The sequence below is a fragment of the Grammomys surdaster genome, unplaced genomic scaffold, assembly GCF_004785775.1.
Source record: "Grammomys surdaster isolate TR1022 unplaced genomic scaffold, NIH_TR_1.0 578, whole genome shotgun sequence".
NCBI lineage: Eukaryota > Metazoa > Chordata > Mammalia > Rodentia > Muridae > Grammomys > Grammomys surdaster.
In genome coordinates this window covers 402,300-408,337 of record NW_021604997.1, presented here as the reverse complement: position 1 = coordinate 408,337, position 6,038 = coordinate 402,300, and the positions used below count along the sequence as shown (strand labels likewise).

At 37.3% G+C, this 6,038-nt stretch overlaps 1 long non-coding RNA gene across 3 annotated transcripts in view; it reads left to right on the top strand.

Moving 5' to 3' along the window:
• The first annotated feature begins 5,611 nt into the window (after positions 1-5,611).
• LOC114633335 overlaps positions 5,612-6,038 on the top strand; it is a 20,924-nt gene continuing 20,497 nt past the window's right edge. For all 3 annotated transcript variants that reach the window (XR_003713189.1, XR_003713188.1, XR_003713187.1), the window contains exon 1: positions 5,612-5,775. This is a non-coding gene — a long non-coding RNA (uncharacterized LOC114633335). The remainder of the gene's footprint in view (positions 5,776-6,038) is intronic.

Here is a 6,038-nt window from a genome sequence, read left to right as displayed (position 1 = left end):
TACAATTTTAAACCTTCAGTTTCCTCTGAGAGGGTGGGGCCCCCCTTTGATATCTCTCCAACCCTGGCACAACAGGTCTTTTCAGGGCTATTCACTTCCTCTCCCACTGAAACTAGACAATGCAGCCCAGCTAGAAAGACATATCCTACAGACCTGCAACAACTTTTGAAATAGCCCTGACTTCAGTTGTTTGGGACCCATATGAAGGCCAAGCTGTACATCTTCTACATATATGGGGTGGGGGGGTAGGAGATAGGTTAAGCTTGTGTTCTTGGTTGATGATTCTGTCTTGATAGCCCCAAGCGTTCAGGCTAGTTGACTCTATTGGTCTTCCTGCATTGTTTCTATCCCCTTTTGGGTCCCACAATCCTCCCTCCAGTTCTTCCACAAGAACTCCCAATCTCCATCCTCTGTTTGGCTGTGAGTCTCTGCATCTATCAGAATCAGCTGCTAGGTAGAGCCTCTCAGAGGACAGTCATGCTAGACTCCTGTCTGCAAGCATATCAAAGTATCATTAATAGTGTCAGATACTGGTGCTTGCACATAGGATGGTTCTCCAGCTGGGCCAGTTATTGGTTGGGTATTCTCTCATATTCTTTTCCATCCTACTTGCCTGTATTTCTTTGAGACAGGGTAAATTTTGGATCAGACGTTTTGAGTGGATTGGTGTACCTATGCTCCATTGGTGACCACTTCAGGTTCCATATCTCCAATGCTGTGAGTAATAGCTTGAAGGCCTCCACTATCCTAGATCTCTAACATGTCCCTCATATGGTCCTCACCACACCACCCCTGTGAGTTGCAGAGCCCCATTCATTTTCATGGCCATCTAGCAATCTCTCCTGTCCCTCCTTATACCTAATTCTGAAACCCACATTCCCTTCCCCATCCAATCTCTACCCAGTTCCTTCCCTCTATCTGCTTCCATGACTATTTTGTTCCCCCATCTAAGTGAGATTCAAACATCCTCACATGGGCCTTCCTTCTTGTTTACCTTATTCAGAAGACATCATTTTTAAAAATCACCTAAAAGACAATGGGAAGACACCCTCATATACCACTCACAGATTGGCAAAATCAATATTAAGAAAATGACTACATTATCCAAGGAAATCTACAGACTCAATGCAATTACAATACTAATTGCATTCCTTAAAAAGAAATAATACACTTTAAATTTACTTTACTGTGTTTGTGTGTGAATGTTTGCATAAATGACTGTATACCTCATGTATACTTGGTTCCTATAGAAGCCAGACTAGATTATTGAATTCTCTGGAACTGTAGTTATAAATCATGGTAACTGGCATATAGGAGATGAGAATGGAACCTGGATCCTCTGGAAGAACAACAATTGCTTTTAACCACTGAGCCATTTCCCACCTGTGCCGTTTCAGGGTTAATTTGTAAAATGAAAATATTGACCAATAAGATTTGCTTATGCCATGAATTCTATGACATACTGTCTCTCAATGGTCTAATCTCTTACTTTTTTCTCCCATAATAATCAGATCTGGTACCTCAGAAGAGAACAATTCATTAGAAAGGAATACATAATGATGTTCTATTTTCATTTGATTTATTGTGCAGTGTTAATGACCATTATTTTCTCCAAAATGAAATCTGGTGGAATATCAAAATATTAGGAGAGGTCAAATTTTTATCCACAAAAAAATAATTATTTAGATACTGAGGACTGTTATTTTTTAAATGTACTGAAGATATTTTGAAAATGCCTATGGAAACTTTACATATTAGAAGATCCCTAAAATAAATAAAAAAGTACTTAAATTATATTATGACATATGGAACAGATAATGCCCCAACTAGAAATCATACACTAACAAGTAAAATCTCCAGTATCAGGAATTGGTTACATTTTGTTAGTTGTTGGCCAATTGTGTCTAATATAACCTTCTAAGCATTACAGTCTACTTTCAATGCTATTTGTTGGTTACAATCCATAACAAGAAGGTAAGGCCCTATTTCTGAAGACACATGTTAACTTATGACATTGGGCATGGACAGATTGAGCTGGTGTTCAACCAGATACTTCATCTTTACTGGTTGTTGTTAATAGTGCTAGAAGGTACTATAGGAGAATGAAAGAGATCATCAAGCTCACATAATGATCAACCCTGTGACTACAACAGTGACTAATTTTCAAGATGTATTGGTGTAATAATGGCGTAAGTGTTATGGGAAAAATCAACAACAATTTGATTGGGTTTATATCCAACATTGTGAGATGGAATCTACACCTGACACTGGTAATGAGGCCAAGACCCTTATCCTAGATAGATCATGGACATGCTGGAAAATCTGTTACTATTACTCTGCTAAATCAGCATAGCAATAAAATTACTCCTAATGAGATGTTTCTACACCCACAGATCAGTGCATTGCTCAACTTATTGCTTATTATAGAAGTTATTTTCTTTTCAGTACATATTAACTAAAACACAGACTTACAACTGGACAATACACAGACCGTGAAAAATTGGAACACTCAGTCCTAAACAAGGTGTCTCCATCAAACCCATCCCAAAGCTCAAGCATCTATGAAGGAGATAGAAAGATTGTTAAAAGGCAGAAGTGTACAGAGACTAGGAAGAGGACACAAAGTCCCACTCTTACCCAAGAAGCTATTTGCAATCTATACCTTCTAGGGAAAGTAAAGTCAGTTTTCTCCAAAGACGTGTCACTGGGTATATCAACAACATTCCAAGACATTCCTTATACCTAGATGTAGTTGATCAACACAAAACAAACTTCTTGCTTTTAAGGGAGGATGGGCTGTTATTTTCTTTTGTTTTAGTTGGGGTTTTTGTTTGTTTTTCTTTTTCTTTTTCTTGAAAGGTAGGAGAGAGTGAGAGTGTGTTTGTATGTGTGTGTGTGTGGGTATGTGTGTGTGAGAGAGAGGGGGAGGGAGGGAGAAAGGGAGGGAGGGAGGGAGGGAGGGAGAGAGAGAGAGAGAGAGAGAGAGAGAGAGAGAGAGAGAGAGAATAATGTTGCAGGTGTAGGAAGCTAGGAAGCTACAAACAGAGCAAAACGGAGACAGGCAAATAGTCCATGTAAAAACTATACTGTATCAAAACCTCACTTTTAACTCTGGCCAGTTTTATTTATTATCAAGAGAAGAAATTAAAAAAAAACCCTTAAGTTATACCTTCTTAATTGGGCAAAATCTCTAGCAATTAAGGAAATGAAAATCAAACTACTTTGTGATTTATTCTACTCTAGTCAAAAATATTATGATCAAGGAAACAACTGACAGCAAATACCAGTGAGATAAATGCTTGTGAAAATGTGGGAAATTGGGGACCCTCACTCACTTAGTTGCATTTCAATCTGATGCAGTCACTCTGAAAATCAGTGTAAAAAATGTATCATGTAACACAGATACAATATTCCATGGCATATGCTGAAAAGACTTGATATCTTCACAAATACTTTCTCAGCGATGTTTATTACTGTTCTACTCAAAATAACTAGAAAATGAAAACAGCTTAAATGTCCTTCAACTAATAAATTACTAGTGAAAATGTGGTGCATATGTACAATGACATTCTGCTTAGCTGTAGAAATAAATGAAATAATGAAAATTTCAGGCAAACAGGTGGAAATAGAAAAAAATATACTGAGGGAGGTAACCTAGATTCAGAAAGAAAAGTGTGAAATGTTCTCTTATTTGTGCTTTCTGGGTTTGAGTTTTAGATGTGCATTTATAACCTGGAGAAACCACAGTAACAAGGAAAGTAAAAGGGGACCATTTGGGAGAGGAAATTTACACACTGGAATAACATACAGGTGCTACAAAGGGAGAAATGGGAATAATGGGGTGGAGTGTGTTTTGGAGAGAGGACAAAGATCTAATACACAGTGGCAGAATACAAGGAGGAATAAATTACACCAAGGATATTTGAAGAGACATAGAGAATAATATTATCCAATATTTATCTAAAATCACATGTAATATGCATATTAATATATGAAACATTAATATGTAGTTTAAAGATACTGTGCCATTTGGAATGATAATGTTCTCCCCAAGAACTACAGCATATATAACAAAACCCCAGTATCATGCATGAGAAAGTTTATCTTAAGTAGTTGGTCAGGATAGTCTAACAGACCACCCCTCCAGAAAAACAACATCTGCTATTATTGCCCTTGGTTGACTCCCAGAACTTGAAGATAATATTATGTTGCTGAAGCAACAATGCACTTCAGATACAGAATTTGGAGGAACTGAGCTAGAATTTCCTGGAAATCTCATCCCAGTGAAGTGGTTTTCAATCTGCCAATGGATAACACTCAGGCATTCAAACTATGAAGATATGAAGCCTGTGAACCACAAGAATGACTTGATTGGCAAGACATCCACAGGTGCACAATGGTGGCACTTTTATTTTGGAGGAATCAAAGGCTAATTGGACCTAAGGCCTATTCAGAAAAGACAGAAGCTATATCTGGTACTCTTAAAGGAGACAACAACCTGGTGTTGATAAAGACAAAAACCCAAGAGACTGACTACTAGCAATTCCATAAAGTAGTGTAATTTCCAACTGTTTTTAAACTATCTGTCCTTATAGACACAGGTAAATGCAGTTCTCACCACTTGTCAAAGATACTTCTTTCGCAACATATGGAGACTCTCACAAAGATCCACTAAGGGCCAAAATTTAGATAATAATTAACAGTAAGGGGCCCAACCCCATCTGATACATTTGTAATAAATCCTTTCATCCTAAGACTCAGGAAAAAATTCACAGAAGAGGGTACAGAAGTCCTCCAGAGGCCCAAGATTTCTGTTGATAGAATATGTCTCTCTTAGTTATGACAGAGAAAAAATAGACACATTAACTCTTAACAGTATAGTTACACTCACAAACCAGCATAATGGCTCTCGTAGGCACAGCAAAGAGGCCAACAGAAATTCTATGTGGTTTTACCCTAGAAAAAGAAATACTTCATATAAATGACTGCTAAGAGACGGAGAATAAGCTGTGTCTGGAGATGAAATCCCACATTGATTTTCCAATCTCCAACTTCATACCTCAGGATGCATCATATACAATCCCAAATAAATGGACTCAGTAGGTTGTCTATACATGTGTGCATATATAAATAGAAACGAATATTAAAGAAGAGATCATAAACATGGGAAGTGTAAGGAGGGCTTTGATGGTAAGAAGAAGGGCAGCTAATGTACTAGTACTATGATTTTTCTCAAAAGGAAACATTATTTTAAAAGAATTGCCATGGAAAGTTTCTGTATGATCTCTTTCATTTTTTTCTGCACATTTAAAGTAATTCTGAAAGCTAAATTGTATTAGAAGACATTTTAAATTAACCTGCATTTCTATACCTATTACCTGTTACCGAGTTTCTGGTTTGGGGTGATGAGCTTGGGATCACAAACACTACAGAATGTTCTTTGTTTGAGTTCAAAATTGCTCAATACAGTAACTTTTGACTGTTCATTACAATATTTATTTTTTCCTATCAGTAGCTAGTTTCACAACAAACTAGAGAATGTTAATGATTTTTTACTTGCACTATAAATTTTAACTCTCATCATTTCCTGAACAGGTAGCCAAGGCTAGAATACTAACAGCACCTATAAAGAGCTATTAATGATGTCAGACTATAGTTGGTCTGAAGGAATCCCTTTTCCTGACATAGATTTTCAAAAACAAATTTTGGAAGTTGTTCATAATAAGTTTATGGTGAAAGATGAAGACTTGATCATATTGTCTTACCCAAAGTCAGGTAAGGATCATCAGTAAGACTTATTCTGAATTGAGGGATGTTATAGCTTTGATACTCATTCATTTTTGGATGATGAGTAGAGTGCTCAACATATCCGAAGATCCGAAGAGTAAAATGATTTGTGGTCATGGAGATTTGTGTGTGTACCACTCAAAGAAAGACCTCTCCTCTGACCTATGTGGGCAGAGGTGAGACCCTGAGGCAGATTCTGACCTCTCTCTCTCTCTCTCTCTCTCTCTCTCTCTCTCTCTCTCTCTCTCTCT